The sequence below is a fragment of the Ailuropoda melanoleuca genome, chromosome 1 (assembly GCF_002007445.2).
Source record: "Ailuropoda melanoleuca isolate Jingjing chromosome 1, ASM200744v2, whole genome shotgun sequence".
NCBI lineage: Eukaryota > Metazoa > Chordata > Mammalia > Carnivora > Ursidae > Ailuropoda > Ailuropoda melanoleuca.
In genome coordinates, this window is record NC_048218.1 from 69,498,846 (window position 1) to 69,514,850 (window position 16,005).

The following is a 16,005-nucleotide window of genomic DNA, read 5'->3' on the forward strand; positions in this document are numbered from 1 at the left end:
CCACCAAGCCAGGGGATTCATCGCAGAGTATAACCTGTGAGCTACCTGGCTGAAAGGCCCAGGCTGAAAGTTTGCAGCCACAACAATCATGGCCTAAGGGGGTCTCCACTGATGGTTGATGCCAGTGGTTTTCAGAGTGCGCTTCCTGGACCAGCAGCCTGGCCTGGAACTCGTGAGAAATGCAGTCTCGGGTCCCTCCCAGACAGACTGAATCAGAAAGTCTGGGGGTGAGGCCCCCTATCTGTGTTTTAACACGCCCCGCAGGTGCTTCTGATTGCACAGACCCATTGGCTAATGTAGGCATCCTGCTAGTCACCCATTCATTTCTTTCTGCGTTCATTCACCCAACCCTAAAGGAGGACACTAAACCGGAGACAATCTTATCTGTGAGCAGGGCGCAGCTTCTGTATCTTCCCCTCCCAAACTGGTATGAAAACGCGCTGCAAATTCACTTACAAATCAAGGTTCTTTTTCCTCGGGGAGAATTCCCAAGTTGTCAGCAAAAAGGGAGATTTTTCCAAGATGGGCCTCGAGGGCTGTTGCGAGAACAGATTGCCGCTGATGAAATGAAATTCCACTCACTGCACCTGACACTTAGCTGGGAGGGTCACAGGGGCCATTTCACAACCTGCTCTCACAGTGACCATACTTCAGTCTTGTGAACGCAGAGCAGTCGTGTCGGTGGGGTCACCAGGTGAGCTCGGGTCCACGGCCCCATGCGAAGGGTTAGCCTGTGCTTGGGGCCTGCCTGTGGGAGGCCACCTCCCGCTGGCAGCGATCTGCACGGACAGTGCTCAGAAAGCACCTCCTGCCAGCTGTCAGCCAGCAGCTGCTAAGAGAATGTGAGCCTTCTGGAAAAAGAGATGGGTTGTGAGCGACAACATCTGAGAATCACTGTGATTTATTCAGTAACTATTCTGGAACCATGTACCTATACTGGTCTATGAGGTGTTGGAACAGGTACTACCAGGAATCGTAGTCCCAGTGCTGTCACTGGACTAGCCCTACCTCCCTAATAACAAGACTTTGTTTCTGGGCTGACATCATTGTATCTGGCTCCATTCCCCCTCAGGATGAATTTTCTTTCACATCAGACCTCTGTACCCCCGGTGCGGCCTGAAACAGTCTTGTGGCAGGCCTCCGCACCAGTTCTTCAGATGTGACTCGTCTCAAGCAGTGCACAGAACTTGAATCCTTTCCTGGAGGTTCCTGAGCCTCTACTGGGAATAGACTTTGATTGGGTCAATTTCATCACCAACAGCCACCAACAGCCCCCTAGGTTCCCCCGAAAAATATATGAATCATAAGTACCTTCCAAGGAGTCTCCTCAGCCCACACAAGTGGACTTGGGCAACTCTTTTCCGCAGTCTTTCAAATCTGCCCAGTTCCAGTAGGTCCTGAGTATGGGCATATGAGTCAGCTTCTGCAGATGAGATCGCTCCATGCAGCAAAGCAGGTTTCTGACCTCTGCCATGCTGAAAACTTCGTAAATTCAGCAAATGAATGATTCCCTGGGTATCAGACTGTCGGCCTGCCCTGGGCCATGCCCCCTCTGTGTAACTTTTTTACCCCTGGGCACATCCTACCCGCCCTGCTTGGTCCTGACTGCAGGGCCCTGCCTAAAGTTTGTGCAATTCAGGGACGGGAGAAGGCATATGTTCTAAGAATGTACAGGATCTGTTCAAACCTGACCATAAGGCGGGTTTACCTAAGGCACATAAAGGACAGAAGTGAGCCAAATGAAGCTAGACGGGCAAAACCAGGTTTGTGTCCATGGCAATTGAGAGGGGCAAGAGGAGATCATGGGTGCTGCATAGACGAGAGATACACCATTGTGAAAGCTCACATGCATGTTGGTAGGAGGTGGGGGTGGAGCTGGAGGTGGGGCACAGCTGCTTCGGTATCCCAGGCTTAATGCTTGGGGGTTATTTGGTTCTGAAATCCAGATACTGGGGCAAGTCAGGGTTACACAGGTGCTAGTGGAGGCCCTGGGTAGTAGAACCATGGCTACTGCAATCCCTTAGACCAGAATCCATTTTAGAATGAAATAAATAGTGCTTAGCAATCAGACAGGTAGAGGTCAGAATCCTGCGTCAATCTTTTATTTGATCTGTGACTTTGGCCATGGAACCCTATTTGAGTTGGCTTCCTCACCTGTTACATGGAGGTAGTAATAATATTGCTGTATATTGTTACAATTTGTGATTTGCTGCACGTAGCAAGCCGGAACAGTAGCTGTCACTTATCAAGTAAATTCCAAACTCACCTAATAACATTCATCAACTGGCAGTAGATCCATTTGCAAGGCAGCCGTTAGTTTTGTGTCAATGGTGGCACCCCCCGGATTGCCAGGTGCTGGTTCAGATACAGTTTCCTGCATCCTATAAACCTTTGGACTTACACCTGAATTTAGAGAGATAAGAAAGTGACCAGGAAGGAAAGGCAGGCATGACTTTGCAGACAGAAAGAAGAGGATTAAAGCAGGGCAGGAGCAAGGCAGGGACACCTCCAGAGCACACTGAGACCCAGGATCCCTTACTGAATGGAGGAAGAGATGGCTTGGAGGCCAGCAGGACAGTGAGCAGAGTCCAGCTACACCTGTCTCTGGCCATGCACAGCTGCAATACGTCATCGTGGTCAGCTTTCACTTTACTACAGGAAAGAACCTCTGCTGAGGTTCTAAGCCATCACATCCACAGAAAGCAGCAATGGAGGAATGTTCTGGAGTTCACTCCACCTTCCCAAGATTTTAGTATCTGTGCCATTATCAATAAAGGCTGATCAAGCCTTACATGTTTATGATCGGGTTCTATTTCATCCAGCCCAAATCCATGATAATCAGCAAAAAGGGGCTTTCTTCAAGATGAGCCTACTAAGTCTCCCACCCTACAATAAAAGACCAGAGAGAGCTCTACATCATGGGCATTTTCTGTCATATCCCTTTAAAAATTTTTTTTGAAGATTTTATTTAATTATTTGAGGGTGATAGAGAGCACAGAGGGAGAGGGAGAAACAGACTCCCTGCTGAGCAAAGAGCCTGATGTGGGGCTCGATCCCAGGATCCTGAGATCACGACCCGAGCTGAAGGCAGACGCTTAACCGACTGAGCTACCCAGGCGTCCCATTTTTGTTTTTGTTTTTAAGATTTTATTGATTTATTTAACAGAGAGAGAGTGAGAGAAAGAGCATGAGCAGGGGGAGGAGGAGAGGCAGAGGGAGAAGCAAACTCTCAGCTGAGCAGGGAGCCCAACTCGGGGCTTGATCCCTGGACCCTAGCATCTTGACCTGAGCTGAAGGCAGACGCTTAACTGACTGAACCACCCAGGCGCCCCTTCTATCATATTCCTGAGAGCCATTTCCCAAAAGGCCTCAGCACAGAGAAACCCCAATTCAGTTGTCAGGATGGGAGGGAGGGTTGTGTCTGGACTCCTGCAGGGAGCCTAGCTCAGGTTTGCATGGGAGAAAGTTTGGGGACTCCTGAATATGCTGCCCTTTCACTGTGAAGCAGACGGCCTCCAGTGGTCATGCATCAGGGGTACTAAGACCCCACTTCCTTGCCACCTCCTGCATGAGGATGTGTGTGCTCACCCAGAGACTGAGCCCAGGAGTCACCTCCATTCATTCATGACCACACATTGAGTGGCTGGTGTGTATCAGGCAGGGTGATGATGCTGATGTTAACAAGGAGGTTGCTTTGCCTGACTGTATTAGTTGCCTGAGGCTGCTGTAACAAGTTATCACCAGCTTGGTGGCTTAGAACAGAAGCTTATTCATGCTCACATAATTCTGGAGGCCAGAAATTCAACATCGGTTTCACTGAGCCAAAACCAAGGTGTTGGCAGGGCTATACCTGCTCCAGAGGCTCTAGGGAGGAATCTATTCTTTGCTTCTTCTCAACTTTTGGTGGCTGTTAGCATTGCTTGGCTTGTGGCCAGGTTACTCTAATTTCTATTTCCGTGGTCACATTGTGTTGTCTTCTTCTTCTTCTCCTTTCCCTCCTCCTCCTTCTTCTCCATCTCCTCCTTCTTCTTTTCTTTTTGCAAAAATGTAACTTTATTTCTCTATAACTAAACTCAATATATCTCACAACTACTACCCCACCATCCCAAACCTTTTTAATGAGAGCTGAAAGCTAAATTTGCAAATTCAGGATAACCCAGTTACTTCTGGGTTAAAACTTAGTTATTTTAGGATAAGTATGCTGACAAATTCAAGAGTCTCTCTGCCCTATTCATAGTCCTGCCTTTTTCCCAGGGAGTAATCTAACCTGAAAGTAGAAGATTCATGGGAGCATCAGGACATATCCTGTATTTGTCCCCCTTCTATTTAGCCTTTGTTTTTTTTTTTATTTGTTTGTTTTGTTTTGTTTTTCTTTGTCCTCTTCTTCTATGTGCAGATCTCCCTCTGCCTTCCTGCCTCTTACAAACTCATTTGTAATGGCATTTAGGGCTTATCCAGATAATCCAGGATAATCTCCCTATGTCAAAATCCTTAATTTAATTACATATGCAAATTCTCATTTTCCAAATAAGGTAACCTGTACATGTTCTGGGGATTGGGATGTGGACATATCCTTGGGAGCCATTATTAGATTACCTCACTGACCAATGCCTTTTGACTGGATACCTAGAGGTCATTGAGAGGACACTGTCCCAGATGATCTGCTTCTTTCCTTTCCCACATCAAGGGAGCTGTCCTTTCAGTAGGGAGGGCTCATCAAAGAAAGCAACCCATCCATATTCCCAGTATTCTACCTCTATAAAGGCTTCCCAAACTTCCCTTCACCTCTGTCATTCTCTTCCGAGCAACTGTACCCTGTCAAAGACACTTTTTTTGACCAAACTTTGGTCAGACTCCTCCGAGCCTCTTCTGACATAGGCCATGACCTTGGCTTCCTGCCCTTGTCCTGTCTTTAGCTAGATTCCCCCTCACCTTGATGTCTCCTCTTAATAATTTTCTATCCCCTGACCCCTTCACTCTACTCACTCACTGGCTGTAAATCTCTAGCTGTCTTTGCTGTATTTGGAGTTGAGTTCAATCTCTCCCCCCACCAACTGCAATAGTGTTGAATGAAGTCTTCCTTATTGTTTTAAGAAATATCAGAATAATTTCTCTTTAATAGTTCGTAGTTGCCCACATCACTTTTCCTGAAGCTGGATGTAATCTTATCACTTAGACACTCTCAGAGGCATCCTACTGCCTGTCAACAGAAGGACATACTGCTTGCCCTGGCTGTCACCTCCCTCCATCCCCCATCCCCTAAGGTCTTGGAATACCATTGCTGTCAGAAAGTTGTGAGTAAAATGTAAGTGTTATATATGTACACACCTTTATTTGAGATTAAATTGAGGAGTTAGGATTCTAGAAAATAAGACATGATGTACAATAACCACAATAATTAGATCTTGCATAAGTGGAAGGAAACAAAATATAACATTTATATTTCATGATCACTTGAAATAATACCATTATTCTTGACATTCTTACACCAAAGTACCCTTACTCCTGCCCCAGACAACCAACAGTATTTTAGCCAAGCTGGATTTTCTGACATTATTTATAGAGTCCTGAGATAGCATTAAGTGACCTCCACCCCATGGATTCAGAGTACATTTCCAGTCCTCTCTCCCAAGCCCTCTGTGCTCTTGGCAAACTGCACCATTTTCTGTTTCTTGAAGAGATTCCTGCATTTCTCACCCCTCTTTAAGATGCTGGCATTCAATTTTCACAGGGCTTGGCCCTTACACATGATGTCATAATGACATGATGTCATTACATGATCAGGTCAACCCCACAAGGAACATTGTTATTCTCATTTAATTAATTAATTAATTAATTATTGTAGAGGGGGAGGGACAGGAGGAAAGGGAGATAAAAAATCTTAAGCAGGCTCCCATGCCCAGTGTGGAGCCCAACGAAGGGCTCGATCTCACTGAGATCATGACCTGAGCTGAAATGAAAAGTTGGACGCTTAACTGAGCCACCCAGGTGTGCCATTATCCTCATTTTAGAAAAGAAATCAAAGAGGGAGAAAACCAGCCTTATCTTTGGTAAAGAAGCAGGTTTCTGGAGATGAGAGAGGAGTGGAGGAAATGAAGTTATTCTGGGTTCAAAAGCAAAATGAATATAAATCTTTAGTATATATTGAAGTCACATAAATGATGTTTATTATTATGAAGTCCCATTAGCAGCAGTGGCAGGAATTTCCCCTTCCCTTCTATCTCTGTTTTTGGATCCCCTGCCTTTACTCTTATCTATTTTGTGGAGGAAGAGTGTTGAGGGAGAAGAGGAGGGGAAGGCCTGGGGAGGAGGGGCCTATAATTGGGCTGGAGCTACCAAGTAGAGGGTAGTTAAAGTAACCCACATTTCCCCATGCAGAGTTCCTTGTGTGGTGCACAATGGGTGCTCAATCCAGGTTTATTTTCAATTGACAGTGGCTTTATTGTTTGTGGATTGTGATGACATGCTTGCATTTTGTTCTAGAAGCTCTCATTGCAGAGTATATCAAGGACACATTGTTTACCAACTGTTACGGCACTATCTTCAAATTTATAGAAGGGTATGTGAGTTGGATAGGAAAATTTGCTACGTATGATGTTGGCTTTTCCATTTGTTTCCAATTTAGTTGGAACTAAACTAAACTAAATAGTTTAGTTATATCAGTTTACCCTCCGTTGGTTAGAAAAAACAATTTTATTCTCTGCAGAATATACTGCAAATGTTTTACCTCCTCTTTGAAACCCCTTTTTACTTCTCTAGACACCTTGATTTCTTGTCTCTTGGTTATTTTTAAACAGATTTTCAGTCCTCTTTGGTTGGTTTCTTATAGTGTCCATTGTGTTAATTTTGCCCATTCAATTTTACCCCTAAACAAGTGCTATAGCCGCCACGAAAGCTGATTAATACATTAAGAAGAGTAGATATGGGGTGCCTGGGTGGCTCAGTTCATTAAGCATCCGACTCTTGACTTTGGCTCAGGTTACAATCTGAGGGTAGTGGGATCAAGCCCCATGTCTGGCTCTGCGCACTCAATGGGGAGTCTGCTTGAGATTCTCTCCCTCTCCTTCTGTCCCTACCCCTGCTTGCACACTCTCCCTCTCTCTCTAAATAAATGAATAAAATCTTAAAAAAAAAAAAGAAGAGCAGATAAGTGATGTCTCTTATGGAAAGAATTGTTAAGCAAAACCATGGGACACAGAATAGCAACTTCATACATTGCTTTTAGTAATATATGTAAGTCTGCTTTTTTGAGGGGAGCAAATTATTTGAAAAGTGTCTTATTAGTTGTCTATTGTTGCATAACTACTTACCCCCAAATTTAGCACTTCAAAATAATAAACATTTATTATCTCACGTGTTTCTGAAGGTCAGCTGGGAGTGGCTAAGATGGGTGATTCTGGCTCTGGTTCCCTCATGAGGTTGCAATTAAGATGTAGGACAGAATAAAAAAATCTTTTAAAAAAATTGGGGGGCGCCTGGGTGGATCAGTAGGCTAAGTGTCCAATTTCAACGCAGGTCATGATCTCATGGGTCATGAGATCGAGGCTCGAGTCGGGCTCCTCACTCAGCAGGGAACCTGCTAGAGATTCTCTCACTCTGCCTCTACCCCACTTGCGTTCTCTCTCTCTCTTGCTCTCTCAAATAAAAAAAAAATCTCTAAGCTGTAGACCAGGACTGCATTCATTTGAAGGTCTGGCTGGAGTTAAAGGACCCACTTCTATGATACCTCACAGAGCTGTTTGCAAGATGACTCAGTTCCTGACCATGAAAATATCTTCATAGGGCTGGCTGAATGTCCTCATGATATAGCTACTGGTTTCCTCCAGAGTGAATGGTCTGAGAGACATTGTGACTTAGTCATACTCTACCACTTATGCCATATTCTTTTAGCTGGAAGCAAGTCATTGTCGAGGTTGTCAGGGTTTTTTTTTCCTCATAGTAAAAGCAATGACAACAAAACTCTGACACAGTTGCTTGGGGTGTTTATAGAGCAGGGTGGGAGGTGTTGCGGGGCTGTCAGAGAGCAATCCGATGATGAAACAAATGCAAAGTGGAGAAGCTTTAATGGTGATGGCCCTGGATTGGGAAAGGCTCTCTGGGAGCTGGGCTTCCCACCTGCCAGGTACTCAGTATCTACTCCCTCCTTTCTGTCTGTGCTTGTGTCTGTGTTTTGAAGGGAAAGAATACCAGGCCAAAATATGCTTCCCAGAGACATGGTGAATACAATATGCACCTCTGATAGTAACCTAGAGAATCCAACAACTGAAAGGGAATCTCACCAATTCATTTGAAAAGAACGTAATGGCTTTTTCTTTCAGCCCTAGTTCAATCAGAACAATTCATTGTACCACAGAGAGATTGTATTGATGTACAAATTAGTGGTTATTTTCCTTTTTGCTCTTAAATTTCCAAAAGCTATCCATAGCATGGTTGGGTTTTCTTTTTTATTTTAAGATTATATTCATTTACTTGAAAGAGAGAGAGAGAGAGAGCAGGAGCAGGGGAGGGGCAGAGCAAGAGTGAGAAGCACTCTCCCCACTGAGCAGGGAGCCTGATGCTGGGCTCCATCCCAGGACCCAGGGATTGTGACCTGAGCTGAAGGCGGATGCTTAACCTTAACCGACTGAGCCATCCAGGTGCCCCCAGGTTGTTTTATTCTGAATTAATTTGTTTTCAGAAAGAAGGTAGCAGGGAGGGAGGAAACTGATATTTAATGAACAATTACCACATGCTTTATGTAGGTTTTCTCTTTTAATTTTTTACCACTGCTCTGAAAATAAAATACCATTATTTTCACTATTAACTGATTAAGAAATGGATATTTAGGGGCACCTGGGCGGCTCAGTCAGTTAAGCGTCTGCCTTCAGCTAGGGTCATGATCCCGGGGTCCTGGGATCGAGCTGTGTTGGGCTCTCTGCTCAGTGGGGAACCTGCTTCTCCCTCTCCCTCTGCCTGCCACTCCCACTGCTTACTCTCTCTATCTCTGTCAAATAAGTAAATAAAATTAAAAAAAAAGAAATGGATATTTAGAAAAGTTAAATAGTTCTTTTAGGATCACTTAACAAATATGTGGAAGAAGTTGGACTCAAACCCAGGCTTTGTTTAACTCCCAAGCCTGTAGTGTTTCGAGTGCTTTCTTTTCAGATGGTGAGCTTTCAAGCTTCAGGGTCAGGTTGATTTAAATTGGCTAAGTCGTAGAGTTGGTTTTTTTAATGACAAAATGAATGTAAATCTCTTCATGTTACATAAATAGTATTTGCTATTATGAAGTGCCATTAGCACTAACACCCTAAACTCCATGACTCCAAGGGCCTAAATACTTGGTTTCAGAAAATTCAATGTTCTGTAGACCAGTGTTTCTTAAACTTAAATGTGTATATGTATCACCTGGGGCATCTGTTTAAAATGCAGATTTGGATCCATTAGATCTAGAATACACCCTAAGATTCTCCAGTTCTGAGAAACTCTTCGGTGATGCTGATGTTGCTTGATCTCAGATCATACTTTGAGTAACAACACTAAGGAGTAGTCCTCCAAGGACTAGTCCTTGGAATTCCCAGGGGTGCTTCCAGATGTCCAGGAATTTGTAGTCACAGATCAAGGATGGCTAGCTGAGTTAGAACTCTTAAGCTTCTGGCCACAGCTATTTGAGGGTGGTTCCTCTCTGCACCAGAGCTCTGCTTATGATACCATTTCTGCCTCTTGTATATGAGTGGATTTGGAAATATGCTATGCCAAGTATTACTGGATCTGTATGCCATTGCAGGCCCTTGCTGTTAACTGTAAGAGGTGGCTGATGAAAAATGGCAGCCAAGAGCAGGGTGAATCAGAGAGGCAAACACTACAGTCTTTTCTGTGGTTTGATAGGATGGAGAAGGAAGGAACCCTGGACCATGAATAGCATGGTCTATTCTGTAGGGCACACCTATTAGCTGTGGTGTAGATGAAATACCTGCATCGTCACAACTTGATGGCACAGGTGATAGAAAGTATCCAACTCACTCCCCTTGCTCTGAGTCCACATTTTTCAGGCAAATTTGATGGCAGCCAGGAACTGTCTTCTCTGCTAATGTTTCTCTGAGGGTTTGCAAGTGTTTCATAAGCATGCATTCTGAAAGTCATTCATTCAGATGACTAATCTTGCCAAAGAGTAGTAATACTAATTAGTATCTTCTGTGAACTACATAGATAAGATTTTAGAGATACACTATCTCTACCCTCAAGAAAATTTCAGCCTGGAGGGGGAAATAGACAAATAACCTACGTAAATAGTGATGGGTTTTTAGGATATTATCGGAGCCCATAGCACAGCCATCTAACACAAATTTGGGATATGTGGGGAGAAGGCAGGGCAGTAGTGTGCTGGTAAATGTTTAACAATCAGTTCTCTGAAAAAATGAAAGTCCTGATTTGTAGTGTTTGCTGATTTTCAAGTTTTAAATGCTATCATCATGGCCAATTTCAAGCTATTAACTTGATGTCAGTGAACATAGAGTTGGGAAGAGATATGCATAATAGGCTCATGAAAGTCAGGGCAAGCTAACTCTAGTACACCACTGGGGTAAATAAGGCTTCCCCGAGTAAATTATGTCTAAGAAAAGATTTGAAAAGAAAGCAGAAGTTAGTCTATCAAATGTGGAGGACAGACAACAGGATTTCAGGTAGAAGGAACAGAAGATACGAATGACTCAGTGTGGTAGGAAACATGGTTGCTTTGGCAGTAAGTGATGATAGTCTGAATTAAGAATGGGAATGGACACAATAGCCAAACTGTGGAAGGAGCCGAGATGCCCCTCAACAGATGAATGGATAAAGAATATGTGGTTCATATTTGCAATGGAATATTACTCAGCCATCAGAAAGGATGAACACCCACCATTTGCTTCGACATGGATGGAACTGGAGGGGATTATGCTAAGTGAAATAAGTCAAGCAGAGAAAGACAATCATCATATGGTTTCACTCATATGTGGAACAAAAGGAATAGCATGGAGGACCATAGGGGAAGGGAGGGAAAACAGAATGGGAAGAAATCAGAGAGGGAGACAAACCATGGGAGACTCTGGACTCCAGGAAACAAACTGAGGGTAACAGAAGGGAGGGGGGGGTGGGGTGATAGGGTAACTGGGTGATGGGTATTAAGGAGGGCACGTGTTGTGATGAGCACTGGGTGTTCTACGTAACTAATGAATTTTTGAACACTACATCCAAAACTAATGATGTACTATATGTTGGCTAATTGAACATAATAATAATAAAAATTTTAGGATAGCACAAAAATGTCAAAAAAAAAAGAAAAAGAATGAGAGTGGATAGTGTTAGATTTCCCAGTACACAGTTTAAGCACATACCATATAGCATGAGCAAGTGGAGATGTATAGCCAAGGAGTAGGTAGGATGGAGGTCAGTGGATGACAAATTAAGGGGAAACATCAGGGTTAAGGGTAATTTTGGCTAAACCGATCTGACAGGATTCTTTGCTAAAGACAGTGCAGCGTGATCAGATATCACCTGGGGAATTGTAGAAAATGAGAAACCTAATCAGATATCAAGGGTGGAGGATTCTGGAGAAACTTAGCAGGGTTCTTGCTGCTTACTTGTAAAATAAGTGCGAAGATGGGCTTAGAAGGTTCAGGAGCCTAACTAAAGTTTGGTCAAGCAAAGAATCTTTTTAAATTACTCCTCTTGTTCAAGGAGAGAAGAGACATTTTTCTTTACCTTGAACAATGTAAGTTCACTTCCCATTAAGGAAGGGCTGAATTATCTATTGCGACTTGGTAGTAGGGGGTATTTGCTGGATGATGCTAGCAGTCAAGCATTTAATGAGAAAAAATTTCTATGAAAGTAAAAGAAAAACAAAGATTAGTCATTTGAAACTCAGTTTCTGAGACCAGAAGACAGCTAGTTGAGAAGATTTTAGGTGTTAGGCTCAAAGTATTTTTAAATGGTGGAGTAAGGACAGCAGTGGTAATCTGATGAATTTCCTGGTTTGCAGTTTGAATGTTCATGGGCAGGGCATTATGTTTCAGTGAACTCTCTGAGTGGCTTACATAGTGACGGGCACCAAGGTTGCTCATACATCATCTGTGGTGGTGATTTCCTTGAAGGTCTTACTAAGTCATCCAACTTCAGCTTGCAGGGCTTTGGGAAAAGGATGGTTTTGGTTCTCAAAGATTCCACTCAGAGGGAGAAAACTTGGAAATGTTCATTTGGAGAGTTGTAGCCAGACACTGGATGAAACTAGAAAGAATTCAGGATCATATCCAGTTTACAAGTAAATAACAAAACCTTAAAGACAATGAACAGGCTAGAATTTTTACCTACAAGGGTATGCTATAGTTTTCTATTAAACATAATTTTCCCCTCAATATTCACCCCCATTTCTATCAAAGATCATCACAATAATTAGTTTGAAAAATAAGCCTAGTCTCATTAAACTTGGCCTGATTATTTACATAAGTGTAAGAATAGCAATTGACCACATAAACTCTTTTTAAGGTCGCTTTTCTGGAACTTTTCAAAAGTATCTCAGATTGGACTTTTAAAAGCCTCTCAAGGCTATGAAGCCAAGCCAAGGAATAGCCATCAGACTTTACATGCAATATCTATAGATTCAGGTGAGTTCCTCTTTTTTGAGGTCCCCCAAATATTCTGAGGTTTCTGGGCCTACCAGTAACTGACCTTCCTTATTCACATTGCAAGGCTGGGGACCCTTGCAGATACCAGGTGGCTTTTCCAGGGGCTTTATTGGCTCCATAAAGATGCCAGGTGGCTTTTCCAAGGGGTATAATTCCTCCATAAAGTCAACCTTAGTTCCTTAAAGCTGTCTGATCATATCTAATTTATGCATATTCTCAAATATTACTTTTCAGCCAAATATATATATTTATATAAGTTTATATATATGTGTATATATATGTATATATATATATACATATGTGTATATACATATATATACATATCCAATGTTTCCAATTTTGTCCTGTTTCAAAGGACAACAGATTCTTATTGAACTTATGCAACTAACTATATTGCCATAAAAATAAGAATACTCACTAAGAGTTTCCAAATTCTGGAGGGATCAGGAAGAGAGAAAAAGGAATTGTTTCATCTTGTTCACAAAAGTATACTTTACCAAATTGCTGTAAGTTATAGATAGCTTAAGAGAAAAGGTTTCCTTAGATCTGGAAAACAAAAATTAAAGGACCAGCAATGTTTCAAACAAAGAGTCACAAAAAATTATAATTATCCTCATCTGTTCATTCAGTCTTATGTAATTAATTCAATTCTGGTTCTGCTTACTCTTGAGTTAACAGTTTTATGAATCTATCAGCTTCTTCAATAGTTCTAGAAATTCTTACTCATCTAGTGGCATCATCCCAAGGTTATTCAAGTGATGCCATCACAGAGCATTCTTGCCTTAGCTGACCGAGAAGAATGCTTTCCAAGAAGAATCAAATTCTTTCAGAGAAGAATAACTGTGAATCATAAATGACTTAAAATGGCCATGGTTACAAATCTGATGAGAGTTCCTTTGATAAGGAAACATAGTTATTTCTATGAAGTACATTTTAACATAAATAACTAGACAAAGAAGGTATCGATAAATTTCTGTGAACTTCAGACAATTTCTGGAGCATCTATATTTGTAACATGTATCCATTCACATATAAGCTAAGAAGGTTTATCATCACTTATTTGACAATGCTTTCCATGTAATTTCATATAACAAATAAAGCTAATTGGTTTAATATTGTTCTTTTACAAGGTGAGAGACTAATTCTTTTGAGAATTTCCAGGGATCTTCTGGGAAATCTCAAAATTAGTTTGAGCTCAAAAGTACTCCATCTAGAATTTTATTTGGGAAATTTGTCAAAAATGTCAAAAGGTTTGGACACTTGGCTAAATAGGATCACAGATCATTGGGAAACAATACTTAGCTATCCATTTAGCCAAAGTGACAATTAAAAGATTTCAAAGACAAATACAAAAAGTTACATAGCTGTTAAAAATCTTAGCTCTTAATATGAGAAATTCAGTTTTCTTAAATATTCAAAGATTTGAATCAAGACAACATGAAGCACAGGAAATTATTTTGATAAGACACAAAATCTTGGTTTCCCAGGCAGATTAGTTAAAAGGTAAAGAAAAACCTTTATATGATTTCTTTTTAAAGAGAAGACCAATAATCTAATAAAACTTGGTCATTTTTAATAGAAAACCAAATTCTAGTTTTGCACCAGTGTTCTGTGGATAGTGACTAATTTTTTTTAAAACTTATGAATTTACTCAATCTTAGCAACTTGACCACACATAAAATTCCTTTTCCTCAAACTTTCTACAAATTATTTTTTAAATATACATTCAGTTTTTATCCTATTCTTTCCTCTTTCTTATTCTGGAACAATCAGTCATTCTAATTTAGGGAAAAATTACTTTTTTTCTTATAAAAACACATCTTATTTTCCTTGCATACAGAGTTTTTTCTCTTTTTAATTTATTTTTAAAAAATATTTATTTACTTTAAAGAGAGAGAGAGTGGGGGTGGGATAAAGGGAGCGGGAGAGAGAGAATCCCAAGCAGAGCCCCCACTGAGCACAGAGCTTGATTCCACAACCCCAAGATCACAACCTGAGCTGAAATCAAGTCTGATGCTTAACTGGCTGAACCACCCAGGATCCCCAAGTTTTTTCTTTACTCTTACTATTCCTAGTAGTTTCATTTACATATATTAATTAAAAATTTTAAGCATTAGTAACACCCTCCCTTTTCTCTGTAAGAGAAAACTAGAAAGTAAGTAATTGTAAACTGTTTGCCACAAAGCACCATTCTGTGGCAGATTTAAGAATATATCATTTTATAATTTCTAGAGGCATATATCTTTTTCACAGTACAATTTCTCATGTTTATTAGCAGACCCAAATATATTTAGCTTCTTTAGACCATATAAAAACAAGATGTCAAAAGGGCGCCTGAGTGGCTCAGTCGGTTAAGCAACTGACTCTTGGTTTCAGCTCAGGTCATGATCTCATAGATCCTGGGATCTAGCCCTGTGTCAGGCTCCGTGCTCAGTGGGGAGTCTGCTTGAAGAGGGGAGTCTGCTTGAAGATTCTTTCCCTATGCCCCTCCCACCCCTCAATTAAATAAATAAATCTTTAAAAAAAACCCAAAATGCCAAAGGTAAATAAATTTAATCTTATGTTCAGCAATTAACGTTTCAATATTTCATCTTACTTGGAAATGACCTAGATATTTATGAATATCCATTATTTAAGTTAACTTAGCATAGCTTTAAGGTTTCAAGTTATTAAAAAGATTTTTGTAAATATTTTAAGTAGATATAAAGCATAATTATTCTTGAAAAGTTGATTTGTAAACTCTTATCCCACTTACATATATTTCATTTACTTTTTCTTAACAATTATGCTTGAACTGGTCACAAAAATATCATGAGAGATTAAACAACGTTATCCATCATCTTCAGTTATTTTTCTTGTTGACAGATTAGACAAGTGTCAAAAATATCATTGAAGCAAAGATCATAAGAAGTTAAGCATATGGTTCCTCCATTTTTTTCCCTTTTTTTCCCCACTGACATGCTTGACATGTATCAAGTGATTGATTTTTATTTTACATTTTGTTCTTAGCCTAGATTTGTAGTTTATAATTTTAAACATCTGGTGGAGATAATATAAACTTGCTTGATTAGTAAACCTAGGTAGAAGCAATTTTTATGTCTGTATCATATTTAATGTTGACAATTCTGAAGACATGCTTGTTTTGATTTTACCAATAATTTAAAAACTAGCTTTATTTACCAAAGATTATCCTAGGTCATGTGAACTTTAAAAACACAATTGGATTAGTTTCTATATTTCTGAGAGTTTGGGGAATACTTAATTTATTTAAGTGCTCATTTATCACTAAGCCAATTTGAATAGAAGTCCTTTAAGGGATTTTATAGATTATTTTGGTAATACCATCCAGATGTAAAAAAATAACACT

At 40.9% G+C, this 16,005-nt stretch overlaps 2 protein-coding genes across 18 annotated transcripts in view; one reads left to right on the top strand and one right to left on the bottom strand.

Moving 5' to 3' along the window:
• DLG1 (discs large MAGUK scaffold protein 1) overlaps positions 1-16,005 on the bottom strand; it is a 1,062,265-nt gene that overhangs the window by 706,662 nt on the left and 339,598 nt on the right. The window lies entirely within an intron of this gene.
• Positions 7,949-16,005, top strand: part of LOC100481385 (armadillo repeat-containing X-linked protein 1) — an 81,891-nt gene continuing 73,834 nt past the window's right edge. For 6 of the 11 annotated variants that reach the window (XM_034660244.1, XM_034660254.1, XM_034660255.1 and 3 more), the window contains exon 1: positions 7,949-8,122. The gene's annotated coding sequence lies outside the window, so the exon portion shown is untranslated. The remainder of the gene's footprint in view (positions 8,123-16,005) is intronic. The other 5 variants (XM_034660299.1, XM_034660357.1, XM_019810118.2 and 2 more) reach the window with 2 other exon arrangements.